Below are 19,925 nucleotides of genomic sequence, written 5' to 3' on the forward strand. Positions count from 1 at the left end.
CTGTCCGGCTTCCAGCCCAGCCTGGTCGGGAAAAGCTTCTCCACTTGAGGACAAGAAAGGACTCAGAGGACAAGGGGAACTGAAGATCTATTCTCTAAATATCTGCAGTGAGCATCGCCCTTTGCCCTGGAAATATCAAGAACAGGAAGTGGCTTTTCTGTTCATGAGATTGTGCAAAGATTGGCTGGTTTGCAGCCCAATAAGACCATTCTGACACTGACTTTGGGGATGAGTTCAGACAAAGAGAAAAATCACACTGGAGGTGGACTTGGCCAAGATGTTGTTATGTGTAACCAATTCCTGTTTCCTGGGCACACGTGGGACTACATTTCCCACCCTCCCTTGCAGTGAGGTGGGGTCCTTGCAACTAAGTTCCGACCAATGGAATAATGTGTTAGCCACTGAGATGTGGGATTGCTTGTTTTAGAAATAAGCCGGTCCTGAATTAATGACACAATACTGGCATTTGGGCGTGCCAGTTGGGAAGCGCCCAATTCTACCAACTCCACCCTTTGTCAGGAGGCTGCCATGGGATAGAGGTTTTGGAGTGAGGTGTGGCTGCATTCATGTCTTGGTTCTGCCACTTACTAGCTGTGTGACCTCGGGCAAGTTACTTAACCTTTCTGAACCCATTCTCCCATTTGTCCAAAGGAAATAATCCATAACCCACAAGGTTGTTGTAAAAATTCAGTTAGGTAATGCGTATAAAGTGCTTAGCATGGGGCCTGGCACACAGGCAAACATATAAATAGTAACTGCTGTTATTTTATTGAATCAAAAATAGTTATTTTAAAACTTTTATCTGTCTCATTAAAATTGTATGATTTGTTTCATAAATGGCATGAATGGAGAATGAGACAAAAGAAAGAAAGCAGTCATTTGGCTCCCATAAAACCCCGGACTATGTTACTAGACTGGAAGTTCAAAATAAATTGATTTTAGAATCCGCTTGTCCTGAGTTGTCCGGAGAAGCAAAGCAGGGAGGCTGGCCTCCTACCTGGATGGAGGGCAGGCTGATCCCAGCCAGCTTTGTACTGTGGATTGGCTGTCTGCTGGCACTTTGGATTTGGGGGCCTATGCTACATTGCACGACTTCTGAAGTCTTAATTAGTCATCCCCCCAGCGACACCCCCACTGCTGGTGAGAAGATTAAGCGTCAAAGGCAGGGACAGCTCACTGCAGCTACTTCGAGGTGTAATACAGGCAGTTTGGCTCTTTCTCCACCCAAGTGAAGTTTTAATTAGTTTCCACTTGCAAACAATTAATGTCTAATTATTCATTAGCCCTGGCTGGCTATTTTTATTTCTGAATCCAAAATCCTCTCCATTCTGGGGCAGTAATTTGGGTATTACTTCATTCATTAGGCCCTTGGTTTACTTTGAACGTCTGGCAACATTCATGGCTAACCCCAGGAGACCTCCTGGGGAGATAAGAACTTATCCTAAATTTAGCCAGTGAGGGTGGTGCCGCCCACCAAAGGCCAGGAGAGGACTAGGGAGTTGTTGCAGGGAGGGCCTGGGCAAGTCTGGACTCTGGAATAAATGGAAGTCAGAGCTGGGAGGGCCTCGCTGTGCGCCGGGGAAGCTGAGGTCTGGAATGGCAGGAGTGAAGCATGTGCCAAAGCTTAAGGGCAGGACTCCTAGACTTTGAGAATCTAAATGTAAACTCTTAATAAGCTCTAATCAAAAAGAGACTCTTTCTCCAGAAAAATACATCCATGCCTATGCACTCAAAAACCTGCAAAAATGGAGAGATGCAGGCCATTTTTGCAATCTAAGTTATGAAGCCACAGACTTTATAAAAAAAATTTTTGTAACTTTTTTGGTTTTTTTTTTTGAGACAGAGTCTCACTCTGTTGCCCGGGCTAGAGTGCCTGGAGTCAGCCTAGCTCACAGCAACTTCAAACTCCTGGGCTCAAGCGATCCTTCTGCCTCAGCCTCCTGAGTAGCTGGGACTACAGGCATGCACCACCATGCCCGGCTAATTTTTTCTCTATATCTTTTTAGCTGTCCATATAATTTCTTTCTTTCTTTCTTTCTTTCTTTTTTTTTTTTTAGTAGAGACGGGGTCTTGCTCTTGCTCAGGCTGGTCTCGAACTCCTGAACTCAAACAATCTTCCTGCCTCGGCCTCCCAGAGTGCTAGGATTACAGGCGTGAGCCACCGTGCCCGGCCTAACTAACTTTTAATTACATGGAAAACAAAAGACCACATATTGTATGATACTGTTTACATGAAACGCCCAGAATAGACAAATTCATAGGGACAAAAAGTAGATTAGTGGTTGCCAGGATTTGGGGGAAGAGTGAGTGGGAGGTGACTGCTCATGGGTACAGGGTTTCTTTTGGGGAGTGATGGGAATGTTCTGGAATTAGTGGTGATATGAGAACAACCATGTGAATATACTTTAAAAACTGATTTGTACACTTTTAAAGGGTAGGTTTTGTCTGGGCGCAGTGGCTCACGCCTGTAATCCTAGCACTCTGGGAGGCTGAGGCAGGTGGACCGTTTCAGCTCAGGAGTTCGAGATCAGCCTGAGCAAAAGGGAGACCCCATCTCTACTAAAAAAAATAGAAAGAAATTATATGGACAACTAAAAATATATGGAAAAAATTAGCCGGGTATGGTGGCGCATGCCTGTAATCCCAGCTACTCAGGAGGCTGAGGCAGGAGGATTGCTTGAGCCCAGGAGTTTGAGGTTGCTGTGAGCTAGGCTGATGCCATGGCACTCTAGCCCAGGCAACAGAGTGAGACTCTGTCTCAAAAAAAGATAAAATATAGGGTAGGTTTTATGATATGTGAATTATGTCTTAGCAATTTTAAAAAAGAACAAACTGATGCGAACACACACACACACACACAGATTAAATATGCCAATACCCTCGCTGGCCCAAAGGAGGTGCTCAGTACATGGGAGTTGGGATGATCACGTTGGTGGCCACTGCACTCAGGCATCGTGTTTGGGTTCCCACTGAAGGGCTGTCAGGATGCCCTGCTAAAGATTCAACTAGTGTTTTGCTACCTTAGCAAGAAAGTACATTAAAAATGTCCTGGATTCATCCTTGGGAACAGTGGATCACGCTCAGGGAAGAACGAATGGTATTCCCCTTCTCTGGCATCCACTCCGCCCAGCCCTGTGGTGGTGATCAAGACCTAAATGCAGACCCCGGGGAGAGTCAGGCAAGGGGAGGGAGAAGGGGCTCTGGTCCTTCCTTGAGGCTCCAGCACCTGAACCAGTGCCAGTCTTGGGAGCTGCCAAGGCTGGTGACCTGGGAAAGGACTGTGGGGGTGTCTTGGGAGCCTCAAGCACAGTGGATGTCAGCACGGCCCCATCTCAGCATCACGGCCCAGGAAAGATTCACACAGGCGATGCTCCATCATCCCTACCCTTCAGGGCCTGTGGTGGGAGGGAGCCCCACCTTTCCTGCGCTCAAGAGACATTCCCACTAGGCTTCTTGTCACTGCGATAGAGCATAACCCAGATGCAGGGGTCCAGTGAGCTAAAGGGGTTTGGCTTAAGTCACAGATACATCAAAATAAGGAACGTGTCCTCCTTTTAGCCCTCAGAGAGCACCAGGCACCATGCCACCTCTGCACCTCTGTCCCCTCTGTTCTTCACCTCTGAAGCCACCCTCCCCCTCTGCACCTGCTCACACTGTGCCCAGCCTCTGCCAACCACAGCCAGCAACGTAGCTCAATGAGCAGGAGACTGTCTGCCCAGCCCAAGGCAGGGGAGGCCACACTCAGACCCGTTCTGGGTCTGCAGCTGCTGCCTTCGCAGCTGTGCCTGCGGCCCCGGCTAAGGAATATCCTAGAATCCTCCTCCCTCCCCTCACCCAACAAATGGAGTGCAGGGAGGGCCCTCCTGCTGTGCGATCTCCACCACCTCCCCAGATACTGTCCTACCCTTTGATGCCCCATGCACCAGCCAGGCTGTCCTCCAGGGACCCTTGGTCTGGGAGTCCATACCGTAACAAAAAGCCAAGAAAAATATTCTTGCTGTAGAAAACAGTATTGTATGTGCAGAAGTTGACAGACACTATTATCACCTTTCGGAGCAGTTTGATGCTTTCTGAAATGTGAGCTCCTGTCACTGGAGGAGGGAAGTGTTTGTGCCAAGCATCTGATGAGTTTCCAGCGAAGCCACGAAATGCACAAAGCTGCCTGGCAGCAGCCTGCTCCTCAGCCAGCCAGCACTCAAGGCGTCCGTGAGCATCACGGGGTCCCCAGAGCAGCACTTGGCACCCGGCCGGGCTTTGTCTCCTGCTGGGACACCAGCACTAGAGCACGGAGATCCGCAGGCTGAGTCTGCACCCTTTCCCAGGACACAAGCAGAGCTGGGGGGACACCTTCTGCTACATTTGCTTGGAATTGCTTTTGTCTTTCCACCCTAATGAGGTAGAAGGAGAGTGGGAAACGAGGGTGAGAGAAGAGCTCTGTGCAGTCTGTCCCCCGAATGCCCTGCCCCCACACCGCCAGCCTGCTCCAATCCCAGAATGGACCCTCCCGTCCTGGAGCGCAGCACCCCCCACACCTGGAGTGTAGTGACATGTCCCCTTAGGCCTTAGCCGCACAGCGGGACTAGTCTGTCCATCCCAGCACAGCGCGTCCCCAGCAACAACCAGCCCCTCAACAATAGGAGACTGGAGACCCGGGATTACCAGCTGGTCTTGCCCAGTGAGCGCCACAGTGCCCAGTGGGTGCTCAGAGCTCTTCCCTAGAAGCAGAAAATGTATGTTGGGAGCGTTAGAGCCTCGGGGACTGTCTGTTCATGCAGTATCATGTCTAAGAGCATACATTCTGGAGTCAGAATGTGTGGGTTCAAAATCCACCTCTGCCGTTACATGCTGTGTGGCCTTAGATGGGTGCTTTGAGTGTTCTGTGCTTAGTCTTTAACATATTAATATATTTCAAGTACTTATTACAGTGCCCAGCACACAGTAAGGGCTGCATGTGTTAATTCGCTTTGGGCGAGCATTACACAGAAATGAAGAGCACGGGCTCTGAATATTACTGGAATTCGGATCCTGGTCTGTCCCTTTCTAGCTATGTGACTTTGGGCCAGACTTTGCCTCAGTTTTCTCCTCTATAACAGGGGGATGATACTGGTTCTAGAATAGTTAAAGGATTAGGTGGAGCAACATTTGCCAAGTTGGTAGAACAATGCCTGGCTCTATACTAATTTTTATTATTATTCTGCTTTAGCTATTATGATTATTCTATTGTTTATTCTAATTATGCTATTAATTCTCAGCTGTGATATGACTGTGGCTGCAGGAGAGAAGCACCCCAGGACCCCCACTTCCTAGGTGGGAAGTGCCCCAGCCCAGGAGCAGGAGCCAGGACCAGGGGCCCAGAGGGTGGAGGTCCCCTTTGGCCCTGGAGTAGGGATGGGCCAACACTCGGACTGGCCGGAGGGTCCTCGTTGTCATCCTAGCAGAAGCAGGGACCTGCCGGGGCCTCCAAGGAGCAGAGGTACCGCTGTGAAGGGTGGCCGAGATCATCCCCGCCCACACACAAAAAAAGCGAAAACTTTGGGGCTCAACAGATACAGTTTCAAACCTTGACTTTGGCACTAGCTGCCCTGTGACCTTGGGCAAGCTGCTCATTTCCTGAACCTGAATGTCCTCCTGCCCACATGGTGGTAGGGTCACCTTCCCGGAACAGGCGGCTGGACTCCCGGCCCTGCGCCGGGTCAGGAAAAGCGATTCCTTCTCCCCTCGACCCCTCTCAACCCTGTGATTTGGAGTCAGCTGGGGCTGCTGGGAGTTTTGAATTTAGGGAGGAAATGCTCCTTTCATTTCATTTTCTCCCTCAGGACCAAAAGCCACAGGTCACAGTCAATTTGACAAACCTGAGAATCCATTTAACTTTCTCCATTAAGATCCCAACACCCCAAGGAAAGGCGTCTGTGCTATGGTGCGGAGCGTCTATTTCTGATGTGGCTTTTGTGTTTTTGTTTTTACTTAAACCATGGAATACATAAATATATGTTAGTGGTATTAAAAAAAAAAAAAAAAAGAATTCAGTGCATCTATTTGACAGACCTAGAGCAGTTACTGTCTGTTGCTAAGGTTTCTGCTACAAGAAAAAAAAAAATGTCCTCGCACTTTCTGTCTGATTGAGGCAGCCAAGACTGAATAGAAGAATACAAAGGGAAAACATGGAGAATTTTCGAAACTCAAGAATAACCTTGTAAATAGCGAAGAGGCTGTTTTACTCCAGAGAAGAACCTAAAGTCTGAGTCTAAAAAAAATGCTGGACACCATAGTGCATGCCTGTAATCCCAGCTACTCAAGAGGCTGAGACAGGAGGATCACTTGAGCCCAGGAGTTTGAGACCAGCCTGGACAACGTAGCAAGACCCTGTCTCTTGGAAAAAAAAAATAATTCAAACAATACAGGTATATTTTGAGTAAAAAGTGAAAGTACTGTTTATAATTAACCGCTTCCACTTTTCCTTCCTTACAGAGAAGACCACCATTAATCTTTTTTTTTTTTTTTTTTTTTTTGAGACAGAGTCTCACTCTGTTGCCTGGGGTAGAATGCCATGGCGTTAGCCCAGCTCACAGCAACCTCAGACTCCTGGGCTTAAGCGATCCTCCTGCCTCAGCCTCTCGAGTAGCTGGAACTACAGGCATGCGCCACCATGCCCAGCTAATTTTTCTATATATGTATTTTAGCTGTCCAGCTCATTTCTTTCTATTTTTAGTAGAGACGGGGTCTTGCTCTTGCTCAGGCTGGTCTCGAACTCCTGAGCTCAAACAATCCGCCCGCCTAGGCCTCCCAGAGTGCTAGGATTACAGGCATGAGCCACCGTGCCCGGCCCACCATTAATTTTTGAGTGTTGTATTTCTAGACCTTTTCTATACATGTAAAGATATACATATATTTAAGCACTATTTTACTTATATGGATCCTACTATATACGTTATTCTAAGACATTTTTCTTTTGCTTAACTTGTCTTCAAGACCGGTCGTTATTGGTACGTGCTCAGCTGTCCCGTTCTTTTTGATGGCTGCAGATTATCCATTTGTGGATGGACAATTCAGTTGCCATCTCTATCGTTAGGCATCTAAGGTGTTTAGTTTTTCACTCTTGTGAACATTTGTGTGTGTGTGTGTGTGTGTGTGTGTCTTTGTGCACATGCAGAAATATTTCTACAAGCATTTCCTAGAAATGAAATTCCTAGGCCAAAAGATTGAAAGAGCCACACTTACCCTACACTATCTCCTTACCCGGTTTTATTTTTATTCATACCATTTATTATCATTTATGGTATATAGTTATTTGTTGTCCACTTTTCCCACTAAAATATAGTTTTCACAAGAGCAGGTGGTTCGATACCAGCTCCCCCACACCTAGACTAGCGTCTGGCACTCAGTGGGGACTCAGTAAACATTTGTTGAATGAAACAAATGGACGAAAACACATTTTTAATGTTGATAGGTGTTGCCAGTTTTTATTCCAAAAGTTTGACCAAGTCATCCTCTACCGAGACAGTAGGGGACTGTTTCTCCCGAGCCCTTGACAACACTGGATATTATCAACTTCCACATTAATTTTTCTCATTCGACAGGGAAAAAAATGCCATCTCCCCAGTCACACCACTGCTTGACAAGTGCCTCCTGAGACGCACCTGGCCTCTTACCGTGAGCAGCAAGACAGACGTGGGAAGTTCTGTTTGCAGCGAATGTGCCAGAGCCGCGGCCTGGAGGCCGGCCAGGGAGACAGAGCAAGCGGCAGCAGAGGACCAGGGCGGAGCCGGAGAACCCGGGAGGGGTTTGGGTAATGTCACAGCTGCTGCCACGGCAGCTGCGCGGATGACGACAGCCACTGCACAAGTGGAGGCAGAAGAGAAGCTGCTACCGGGGGCCTTCAGGGAGTGGAAGGGCGGGCCCAGCGCCCCATCGAAGGGAACTGCGTGCGGGCAGGAGGCCAGTCAGCACGGCCGGTCCCGGCCTCACGGAGGGGTCAGAGGCCGATCAGAGCGCCCAGGGCCCTGACTGCCTTGCGTCACTGACCTTCGTCTCCAAGGTCCTTCCCAGAGACTCCTGTGAGTCTTCCCTCCCTGAGTGACCTGGGTAACCACAAGCGTCTCCTGGCCTTTAGCTCATTCTGTGCCATCTTCTCCTGCCCCTTCTGTATGTCACATTGCTTCCCAGGAGTGAAGGCTTCTCAGGGAGTCTGGGCTTCAAAGCAGAAACACTTCAGGCCCACGGAGGACCCTGCTCTTCAGGGCGATGCACGCAGGAGACTCCCACGGCCTGGAAGGAGGAAGCAGAGCCTCTCTCCCTGGACCCCTGCCCCGGAATCCACCTGTCTCCGTGCTGGGTATGACCAGGCACTGGCCTGGCCTCCTCAACCCGCCTATACCACAGAGAAACGGGAGCAGGAAGGACTTTCTAGTACAAAATCGACCTAAAAGATATAATAACAAGCTAATGTAACATGGGAATCTGTTTTGGATTCTGGTTGGAGTAAACCAATCATAAAAGACAGCTTTGCAACAATTGCGGAAATATTAATATGAACTATTAGACCACATTGAAGATTTAGTGTTAATTCTGATGGATGTCCCAATGATATGTTTATGTAGAAAACTCATCTTACTTTCTAGAGATGCGTGCTGAAGTATTTAGGGTCAAATGTATTAATATATCATGAATTTTCTTTAAAATATTAATACTTAAGCACAAAAAAGTGAATGAAGCAAATATAGCACAATGGTAATAAATATTAAATCTAGTTGATGGCTATGTATGTTTATTATGCTGTCCTCCCCATGTTTCTATATGTTTAATCATTTTCATAATAAAAATTTTAAAATGGGAGGAGGAGATGGATGAGCTGGAGGGGAAGGGGAGGGGGAGCGGAGGGGGATGAGGAGGAGGGAGGAAGGAGGAGAATTAAGGCCTCATGGACTTCCAGCAGGGTCAGCGTCTCCTGGGAATAGGGTAGGACATCCCAAGTTGGCCTTGACTTTGATCCCTGACCAGGAGGCAGTGCCTTAAGATGTGATGCATTGATCTCAGGCAGAAAAGCTGAGGACCTGGCCCAGCAGACCCCCCAGGAAGCCAAAGCCCACACCATCTGCAATGCAGCCAAGCATGAGCTAGCCTGTCTGCGTTCGCAAAAATCGAGACAGTACAATCCTTCTCAGAAGTCAGAATTGGCCCGTGTGAGCACAAGGCAAATCATCTGCAGACCCGACAGCAAGTGTGGGCTTGCCAAGCTGGGTCTTTACAGGAATAGGCAGCGTGCCCCCATACACACACGCCTTGGGCCCCCAGGCTTTCAGCCCTCCTAGAGGGAGTATGCAGCCCTCTCCCTGCTCACCATCGACTCTCCAACATGCCTATAAACTGGCTCAGCCCTGATGCCTGCGGGGTGGGCAGTATGAGCTCCCCAGGGGTCTCTGTACAGGGAGCCTGAAGATTTGTGAGAGACTGTAGAAGTGAGGACAAGGTGTTCCTCCAGTTTCACACATCCATGCACTCAGTAAACAGCCACTGAGCACCTCCTTACTGCTGTGACCGGCCCACGTCAGGGCCAGGGCCGCAGGGATGAATCTGTGGTGGGCCCTGCCCAGAGAGGATCACGGTCAGTGGAGGGAAAAGAGCCAGATTCAGACCCGCCCATACCAGCATGGGGGATCAGAGCATGGGGCTCTGTTCTGTGGGGCTGGGCAGGGTGGAGGTACCTCTGCAGCCATGACTGACATGCGCTAGCAGGCTCCTAGGGAGACCTAACTGAAGGTATACAGTAGTTGCTCTCAAAGTGTGGTCTCCAGACCAGCAGCAGCAGCAGCCCTTGGGAGCTTACTAAAAATGCAAATTTCCAGGTCCTGCCCCAAACCTACTGTCTTAGTTTGTGATGCTATAACAAAGTTCCATAGACTGGGTGGCTTACAAACAACAGAAATTTCTCTCTCACATCCTGGAGGCTGGAAGCCCGAGATCAGTGTACCAGCACAGCATGGTGCGTTCTGGTGAGTGTCCTCTTCCGACTGCAGGTAACAACCTCATTGTGTCCTCACAGGGCAGAAAGAGGGTGAGAGAACTCTCCGTGGTTCCTTTTATAAGGACACTAATCGCATTCATGAGGGCTCCACCCTCATGACCTAATCACCTCCCAGAGGCCTCTCCTAATACCATCACCTTAGGGGTTAGGATTTCAATGTATGAGTGGGGGCAGGACACAAACACACCCACTGAATCAGAAATTGGGGGTGGAGCGCAGCAAACTGTGTTTTAACAAGCCCTCCAGGTGATTCAGCCGCACGCCGAAGTTTGAGAACCGGAGAGTCCCGGGATGAACTTCACCTACTTGGGGTAGAAAACAGGGAGTTTTGAGGAAGCAGATTTCAGTTCAAAGGAAAAATGAACTTTCCAACTGACAGCTGCTCAGCAATGAGCCCAGCAGCCTTGGGCTCCTGGGGAGAGGGTGAATCCCCATCCCTGGAAGTCTGGGGCACAGGCTGGAAATGCTCTCCGGGACGTATGCAGCAGCCCGCAGCAAGCAGCCCCCAGATCTCACCAAGCTCCCCCCGGCTCATGCTGCAGCGTGGGCGTCTCCCCAGGGCACTGTCTTCTGGCAGCGTCTTGATGGATCAGGCTGCGCTGATCTGGGACTTGTCTGGGATCAAAGCTGAAAGGGAAGAGGGACCCTGGAGCCACAGGGACTTCTTAGAAGTGTGACATACGTTACTTTGTTACTTTTGCTCCTATTTCATAGGCCAGCAATGCCACTTGCCCCTCCTAACTGCAAAAGGGCTGAAAAGTGTGGTCTCCCAGAGACCCAGGAAGGAAAGAAGCCGTGGGAATATCTCCCTCTCGAGCAGACAGTGGCTGAAGAAAGCAGCAAGGAAGGCGAGGCTGCTGTGCTGGGAAGAGGTGGATGACTTTAAAGAGCTTTTCCAAACTTGAGAGTCTATTTTTCTGTAACTCTCTGGTTCTGGGGATGCCTTCAATTGCCCAGTGGGTCTCACGTTCTATGAGGCTCTAAGGTTCTGGGAAGGTTTACTCACAACGGCCACAGCCCACACATCCCTGCACTCCGGGCCTGCGGCAACAGGGCCCAGGGCAGAGCAGGGGGCCCTGGGGGGAAGGGGGGAAGCCCGAGCTCTGCTGCGAGAATTCAGGCGAGTCCACGGAAGGAACCAGCCTTCTCCCAAGCTGGGCTGAGGAAGAGCAATTACAGCCATTCCCTCTGGAAAGAAAAAAGAAAAATGGATTAGGTTCCATATTCCTGGCCCTGTTCCTGCCCATAATTTAGCGGTGGAGTTGGGGCAGCAGCTGCCGCGGGGCCAGGTGTACAGGCCCCAGCCTGACGCGAGCCCAGGAATATCACCCCATCCCCCACGCTCTGGGCAACCCCACAGCAAACTAGGGGCGTGCTTGGGGGCAGCCTCCTCCTTGCAGCAATCTGGAATGGGACTGGGTTGGAGGCGAGGAAGGAAGGAAGAGGCTAAGCAAACCTTCAAGGCTCCTGAGGCTGGCAGCCCTGCTGTCTCTATGAAAAGGAGGGGTCACTGCCTGGCCCAGCTCTGCTCAGCCCCTGGCCAGGAGGGTGCCTCCCTTTCCTTCTCTATTTTAGTTAAGATGTCACCATTATGGGAGCCCCAGCAGAGAAGTCCCTAATGGGGTCAGAGCCCAGGGCACTAACACCGAATGCTGAATGCTTCTGCTGTCTCATGGGACAGATGGGACTAATGGCCATTGTTCTTAGGCTGGGTGTGTTAAGTCACTGTGTCCTTTGCTGAAAGATAAATTGCATATCTGCCCTGAGGGAGAATGAATCACATCGATAATTCTCTTGATTAAAGCCCATTTATTTAGGATCCTGCTTGAGGTTGTTTTTTTAATGGAAAGATTAGGGAGTAATTCAAAAAAGACAAAAGGGTACAGTAATTGGGTTTCCCCTTGGCCTGCAAGTTCTGTCTTTAGAGAAAGTAGCAGAACGGGCTAGACCTCACTGGGTTTGCTCAAACTGTTGCCAGGGAGTCCCACAGTGATGGGGGAGGGGAGCAGCCCTGCAGCCCAGTGTTAGACCTTCAGGCTCCATCCGGCTTCTCCAAGCACATGGAAACCCCGAGGCACTGTGGGTTGAGAGGGTGAACCACAGGCTGCAAGACCGTGGCAGAACCAGGGATGAGCCCATTTTTCTATACTGCCCAGGGCTCCATCCCCCAAGGATGCTGCCTCTTTTGCAATTCAGCAACAGTATTTTACAGCCTGCCTGAGCCTCAGGTGATGGGGGAAGCCACAGCCCACGCTCAGGAGCAGATGGATGGGTCTGCGGAGTCCATGCCACCTCCCCGCCTGGGCCCAGACGGCAGGCTGCGGCCTTGAGCAAACAGTCTGGCTTTGAGATGCTGCTGCAAATACTGGGCCTGGAGCCCTCCACACTCCCCCCACATGCCCAGAAAATGGAACCAGCCAGACACCCAAGAGGTGGCCTGTGGGCATAGTAGAGGGTCCGGCGTCGTAGAACATTCTGGCCTGTAGCTTCAAGCCTGCATCCTGCTCAGGAATCTCAGGACCTGGGGGGTTCCCACACTGCTGTGCAGCCTGGGGCAGAAGCCTTCACCTCTCCAGGCCTCGGTTTCCCTGTCTATACAAAACACTAGTAGGGGATCATCTGGGTAGATCTACTGGGACACCCTTACCTACCTAATAAGAAGCTGAACCAAGCATTTTAAACTGCTGCCAAATCTGCCAACACTTACGTGCAGCTTGGAGGAGGAGCCCTCCGATCTGAGGAAGCTCGTTCTCCCACGTGAATGAATGCGCTCCTGCTGAGCTGAGACACCCCTCTGCCTGTGCACCAGCTGGGGGGGAGCGGTTCCGAGCAGGGGAGGAAGCGGGGTTCTCTGGGAGGCTGGGTCACTGCAGGGCTGAGCAGAGGGACAGGAGAGAGGCTGCCTTCAGGGGACCACAGCCCCATGCCCAAATGCCTGAATTCCTAAGTGCCTTTCATTTCCTAAAAGGTACAAGAACATGGGGCATCTAAACACCCACCTTGAAAACACAGAACTGGAGCTGCCCAGGTGTCAGTAACCCTAAGTTTGGGTCAGATTCTTCTCAAATGTCACCATCCTAGTTCCTTGTAAGCCCCCTCTCCTCTTCCCTTCTTTCCCTCCCTCTTCTCAGCCCTTCCCTCCACCCCCATGCAGCTGTTCAAAGTCAGCTTTAAACAGGCTGCTCAGACTTCTAGAGGCCGCAAAGCACCCTCGGGCTGCGGAGAGGAGAAAAGTTGGAACTCAGTTCTGCTGAGTCTCTTAAAAGAGGAAGATCTCAGGATGCAAAGCTTCCCATCTGGAAGGAACCTGTCTTCACTGTGGTCAGAACGCCGCAGTGGCCTCCCCACTAGGCCACATGACACCCCCAGCCCCAGGCTGCTCACTGAATGGCGCGGTCAGGAGGCCCTGCACCGGAGACCAGTTCAGTGCTCCAGTGTTACGTGGGGCAACGTCAGCTACAAGGACGTACAGCCAGCAACTCAGCTGACTGGGAAAGCAGAGAGCTGGGCTGTTCCACTGGGGGAAGGTCTCACCCCGCCAGGCACCCAGGAGACGCCCACGTCTCCCACGCAGCTCAGCTTCCCCAGGAGCGGAGCTGTGAGGACACGCGTCTCCTCGGGAGGAGAGGGAAGGGGCCCTCAGGTCGCCTGAGCCAATGCCCGGCCAGACACAGGCTAGCCATTACCACAGACAGAGCCAAGGGCCAGACCCACCCGGCCCAGCTGCCACTGCCCAGCACACTTTAATTACATGGTGGGGCGCTAAACTGCACGTCTGGCGCAGAGATCACTGTTTCCTCCACAGCAGGTTGTCTGAGGAAGTTGCCTGTCTCGCCCAGGCCAGGTAGAAGGAGGGTGAAAGTTGGCACAGTCAGATACGGGTCTGGGTGCGCTCGACTCATCACCAGCCCTGTCTGCTCCCGCCCGCATGTCCCCGCTGCTGGGCACTCGTGCCCTCACCCCCAGTCTCAGTTCCCTACCCCCAGACTCAGATTATAGGAACTGCCTTGGTCGGCTGGGGCTGCTGTAAGAAAACACCATAGACTGGGGGGCTCAGCGACAGAAATTTATTTCTCACCATTGTGGAGGTCAGAAGTCCGAGGCTGCAGTATCAGCGCAGGTGGTTCTGGCGAGGGCTCCCTTCCTGGCTTGCAGATGCCACCTTCGCACTGTGTCCTCCCAGGGTGGAGAAAGTGCACTCTGGTCTCTTCCTCTTCTTATAAGGACACTAATTGCATCATGAGGTCCCCACCCTCAAGACTTCATCTAAACTGAATTGCCTTCCAAAAGCCTCACCTCCAAAAATTATCACATTGGGGTTAGGGTTTCCACACATTAATTTTGAAGAGACCCAAGCATTCAGTCTATAACAGGCCTATCAGCTTGCAGCTCTCTCTTCCCAAACGTACACATCTCCATCTGGGATGCCTTCTCTGAGTGCCAGGCCCCCTGCTTATTCTACCTGCTGGATGCAGGGACTTAGATGGGACAAGGACAGAGCAAGCCCATCTCCTGAGCCTGGCCACACCTCTCCTGCCCCTCGCCACCCTGATAATTCTGCTGCACGTCTTACCTGGTTCACTTCCCACCAGTCCCGACTCTAACCAGGTCCTAGCAGCCTGTCACTGTATGTTACACCCACAACTTCTGTTTTGCTGCCAGGACGCAAACCAGGATGTAGCATGGTCCTCACAGATGCCACTCGGACATGGTCACAAGAGAGCAGGGATATCCCTGGCCTCCCTCAGGCATTCATATCCTGGAGCCTGGCTCCCTCCACTGCAAAAGGGATTGCACGCCCTGTGCCTGGCTTGGCTACCATGGCGGTCGAGTCAGAAAGTGTGCGCAAGGCCTGGCCCCTGGGAGCCTGCTTAGCTATTACCTGCGGAGCCCACGGGAGTTCTGGGAAAAACCCAGAATCACTGTGCACCTCATCACTGATGGACTCCCCTTATATGGACCGTCTTCCTGGGCCCTGAAACAGGCAGAGGCAGAAATGGTGGGTTCCTCAGCCTGAGCCAAGCCCTCGGGACCCCCATCAAGTCTCTCTCCTGCTCAGAGTCCACATTTCCACAGTCAGCCAGGCTGGGGGTGCCAACAGCAGCAAGGCTTGGGCCAGTCGCTTTCCTTCTCTGAGCCTCTGACTCCTCATCAGTAAAATACTGATTTAAAGTCCTCTCACCCCAAGGTTGGTGGGTGTTCCAGGAGAAAATGCCAAGAGACATTCTGTACAGTTATGGGAACTTCGGTTTCCTCGCAGCTGTCTCGGGAAGGCGAGAAACTAACAGAGGAGAAAACAGCAGCCCCAGGAAAGAATGAGCCTCATTCAGGGTCTGGGCTTGGTACCCAGACAGGCAGGCAGGAGGCCTTTCCAGAAGCAGCTGGAGCCAGGTCTCCCGGCCTTGCTGGGTGGGGGAGTACTGTGGTTTCTGCTTTTGCTAATTCTGCAAGGCCAAGGAGCAATTTAGTTCAGAGCCTTCCCTGTGGCTGAACCTGGCTGAGAGTGTTGGGGAAGCTCTTTGCCAGGGCACACCCTTGGCAGTCTGGGAGCCGGGGAGAACAGGATGTACTCCTGGGGGTTGCTGTATCTGTCTTTTGAAAATAATGAGTCGGGGTGCAGCTGACCCCCTGTGCCTCCCCGACACAGTGAAGGACAGTCCAGGATATTCCCTCAGAATTCTAGTTGTACCACGCCAGCTCTGTTTTAGACTTACTAAAATTGTAAGAGCACATAATCAGGTATTTGGACACACACACACATCAAGACACATAACCATGCACATGCGGGCACCCTCATACATACACATAACACATGCACACACAAAAACATACAAACATACACATGGATCACAATTCATTTTTTGGAAAAAAACTGAACTAAATTCAAAATTTTAGGGCCATTAACATTTTGAAAAATATTTTCCTTCTGCTTTTTGGGACTGAGACCAGGTTATACTGCTCCCAGAGAACCAAGACGGGTTACAAAGAGGCTCTTTTTTTTTCCCCCTTTTGATTTATTGCTTTCCTTAAAAAGAAAATGAAATTGGATTAATTTATTCTCAATAGTGAAAAATGCTGCCTCTTTTCCTGCAAAGTAGCAGAATTGATTTTGTTCAAAATCTGGATGAGGCAAATTTACCAAATCTTGATAAAGAGATGAAGGGAGCAGCTTCTTGCTTCTAGACGTGGCCCTATTAATCACATCACCGAGGACAAGAAATGCCACTCCCCAAAGGCCCCTCCAGGACACCCCTGGGGACACTGAGCCTGACCCTTCCAGGTTCATTCAAGGTCTTGCTAGGGAGACATATAGACTCCTGGGAGACTGAGTGACAGAACTGGAAGGTCAAGGTCAGAATGAAGGGCAAGCAGGACCATGGGCTTCATTGTCCCACAAAGGGAAAAGAATGCAAGACCACTCAGAGGGGAGAGGCCACTTCAAGTTGAAATGTTCAGGGAAGAGTTTGTAGAGGAGATAGAACATTAGCAGACCTGGCAGCTGTGCCTATTTAGACCAGTAAAGAGATGTGGGAGAGCCATTCCGGGGAAGGGGCCAGCATGAGCAAAGGCAAGGAGGCTAGAATTTACTCGAAAGTTCTCCCGGGTCAGGGTCCAGGGAGTGGACCAATTGGGCCACAAAGGAGAGCTTTCTGGGGAACGATGGAAGAAGAGAGGTCGAACTTTATCCAGAAGGCACTGCGGTGGGAGGGGAGGCAGTGCAGATTTTTGAGTAGGAAACAGCTATAGTCGACTAATATTTTAAGAGCAATAACTCTTAAGAAGTTAGCAGGGCGACTTGAAGGGGACAAACCCTTCAACCACTTTCACACACAAATCACGCTCAAGAAGTTTTCTCTCGAGGTTCTGGGTAGCCTCAACACCGTGAGGTCACAGCTAGAGGCTGCCCGACCCTGGTGAGAAAGATTAGCAAACTCTGAAATCATGCTCCTCCTTGTAATAGCATTGGATGACAACATTTCTTATTTACCTATTCACAATTTTCATTGAATTAAGTATGGAATATAATGTTCACTATTTTTTTCATTTAACATTTTCAGCCGGCCGGGCTCGGTGGCTCACGCCTGTAATCCTAGCACTCTGGGAGGCCGAGGTGGGTGGATTGTTTGAGCTCAGGAGTTCAAGACCAGCCTGAGCAAGAGCAAGACCCTGTCTCTACTAAAAATAGAAAGAAATTAGCTGGACAACTAAAAATGTATGTAGAAAAAATTAGCCGGGCATGGTGGCGCATGCCTGTAGTCCCAGCTACTCGGGAGGCTGAGGCAGAAGAATTGCTTGAGCCCAGGAGTTTGAGGTTGCTGTGAGCTAGGCTGATGCCATGGCACTCTAGCCCAGGCAACAAAGTGAGCCTCTGTCTCAAGGAAAAAAAAAAACAAAAAACCATTTTCAGCCAAAGTCTGGACCCTTGAAACTATCATCCTTATGGTTTTTACTATAACTCGTTTATGTCAACCTCCCCTACTAAATGGTGAGCTCTTCAACATGCAGAAATGATGCTGTTCATCTCTGTCTCCCTGATTCCTAGCACGGAGACTGGCGGATAGTAGAACTCAATACATGAGTTTGTAGAATTGGGTAGTAATACCTTCATTACCACACTGTTTGCTCTAGTCAAGGTATTGTCAATGATTTACGGTGTTGTAGAGGTTAATCTACGAAAGTTGATATTCTTTATTTACCTTAAAAATAAACTCAGACTGTCTAATCTACAACGTTTGTTTTAAAGAAAGGGTTAGTTCTGGACTAAAAAAATAAAATAAAATAGCAGTATTCTGCTTCACGTTTGTGGCAGAGTTCTTCTTTTAAACAGGGAAGGAGCCAGAGCCCACTGAACAGCTTCCCCGCCTCCAGCCCAGGCTGACTGAAGCCAAGGACGCCCATCCCTCCTGATGGGGACACCACCTCCCTCAGGCTGCAACTGCCTATGGGAGCCAGTGGGTGAATCTGCAAACCCCCAGCTGACTTTGCAAGACAGCCCTGTCGCAGGTGCAGTTCCCCAGAAAGCAGCCTCTGTGAGGAGAAGGTGTGCAGGAAGATTCCTAAGGAGCGCTCAGATGGGCGCCTGTGGGAGAACGGGAAGCAGATTGGGCAGCGGGAGTGGCTGGCAGCGATGCAATCACGGCAGGTCCTCGCTGAGCCCCCAGGGGACTCTGAAGCTGGGACGGCCACTCATAGCTGCCCCCAGGTGGGGCAAGGGCCAGGCCTTTCTACCTTCCCACTGACCAGCCATCGGATGTGGGCATAGCCTTGGGCAAGGGAGCTGCCCTCAGAGAGGCTGTCAGCAGCAGCACAGTCCCAGCAACTGGGGAATCTGTCCTTCCCCTGGGGTCCTTGGCACAGTGCCGCATTCACCGCAACCTCAGATGATCCGTGCAGGAACTTGGGTGCATGTAGGGCACCCGGGTGCTCAGAGACTGGAGAGAGGGACTAAGCAGAGTGACCAGGGGACAGATTTGCATCCAAACCTCAGCTCTGCCACTTTCATGCTATGTCAGCTTAGATTAATCAAACTTTCTGAGTCTTAGCTTCTTCATTTATAAAATGGCAATACTAATATCCATCTTACAGGGTTTCTCACCAGGATCAAAGAGGTATAAAAAACGTATGGTACAATCTTCTGTAAGTGGTGCTGGTAACGGGTGGCCGTAGTAATGGTTGCTATCTTAGCAGCTGTAGAGGCAAGATGATCCCCTGGTGCTGGTGCCAGATGCTCTCAGGTGGGAGCTATGCCAAAGTCTAGGTCAAAAGCCATCAGGTACGTGGACTGCTGGGCTCCAGGGAGTCTGAGAGAGTCTTAAATCTCAGGCCAATGTCCTGCTGGGATCAAGGACACTGCTGTAGAGACACCATCAGGAACAAAGGACAATGCTGGGAAAGGGTTTCAGCTGTCCTTGCTAACAGAACACATGGCAGCCTCGATGTGCCAGGCACCGAGAGGGCAGGGCTGTGGGGTGGGCCACACTGCTGGCTTGTCCAAGGGGTGTGGCCACATGACAGATGAGGGCTGTTAGATTTCACTGTCTCGTCTTTCAGTCAGCTAGAAAGCCACCTAGCTGGGATGATTTTTGAGCACATGGGAAGTTCAGAGTGTAATACCATGGTCAAGGCCACCACGAGTGGAGGCAGAGCTCTGAATGAGCACTTCCTGGGTGGGGGGGCGGGAGCTGGAGCATTTCATAGTGCTGAGATGATTCCTTCTTGCCGCTCTCCTAGACAGGAGGTCCTCTGTGGTAGCATACGGGAACCAGAAAAGCCTGCTTCCCGAGTTGGAATCCAGTTTTCATCCTTCATTGACTGTGGGACCCTGGACCAGGGTCGGTGTTGTTCAGCAGAGACCACCAGGAACACACCTGTAGCTGAGTAAATTGGGTTTCTTGATCACTGCAGCGGGGAAGAACACACACCAGGGTGTCTCAGTCGGAGGGTATTAGAAGGAACCCATGACAGGATTTGCGTTTGGTTGGGTGATGGGTGGGTCGGCGGGGAGGAGCCAGGAGTTTGCTCTCAGTTGGAGGCTGTAAAGGAAGCAGGGGCAGTTCTAGGATGGGGTGTCTCAGTACGTCTTACCTGGAAGGCAGGAAGATAACAAGGATAAAGCTGTAGTAAGTAAGAGGTAGCAGTCAGTATTTTGGCCAAGAGGGGGTATTGGGTGTTTCGTGGGTGGCACGGTGACCTCGTTTTTATCTGTGCCCCTGCTTTGTCTCTTCTTACCATGGTCTCAGAGTAGACTGAGGTGTGTACATCCCGGAGGAGGACACGGGCTGGCTGTGAACGGAAGGCCGGCTTCCACATGGCAGGCTGCTCTCTTTCTGACAGCTTACTAAGTCTCTCCATGTATAAATCTCCTTCCCAGTAAAATGAGGGTGAGAGTATCGACCTCTCTGTA

The sequence above is a fragment of the Eulemur rufifrons genome, chromosome 19, assembly GCF_041146395.1.
Source record: "Eulemur rufifrons isolate Redbay chromosome 19, OSU_ERuf_1, whole genome shotgun sequence".
Lineage (NCBI taxonomy): Eukaryota > Metazoa > Chordata > Mammalia > Primates > Lemuridae > Eulemur > Eulemur rufifrons.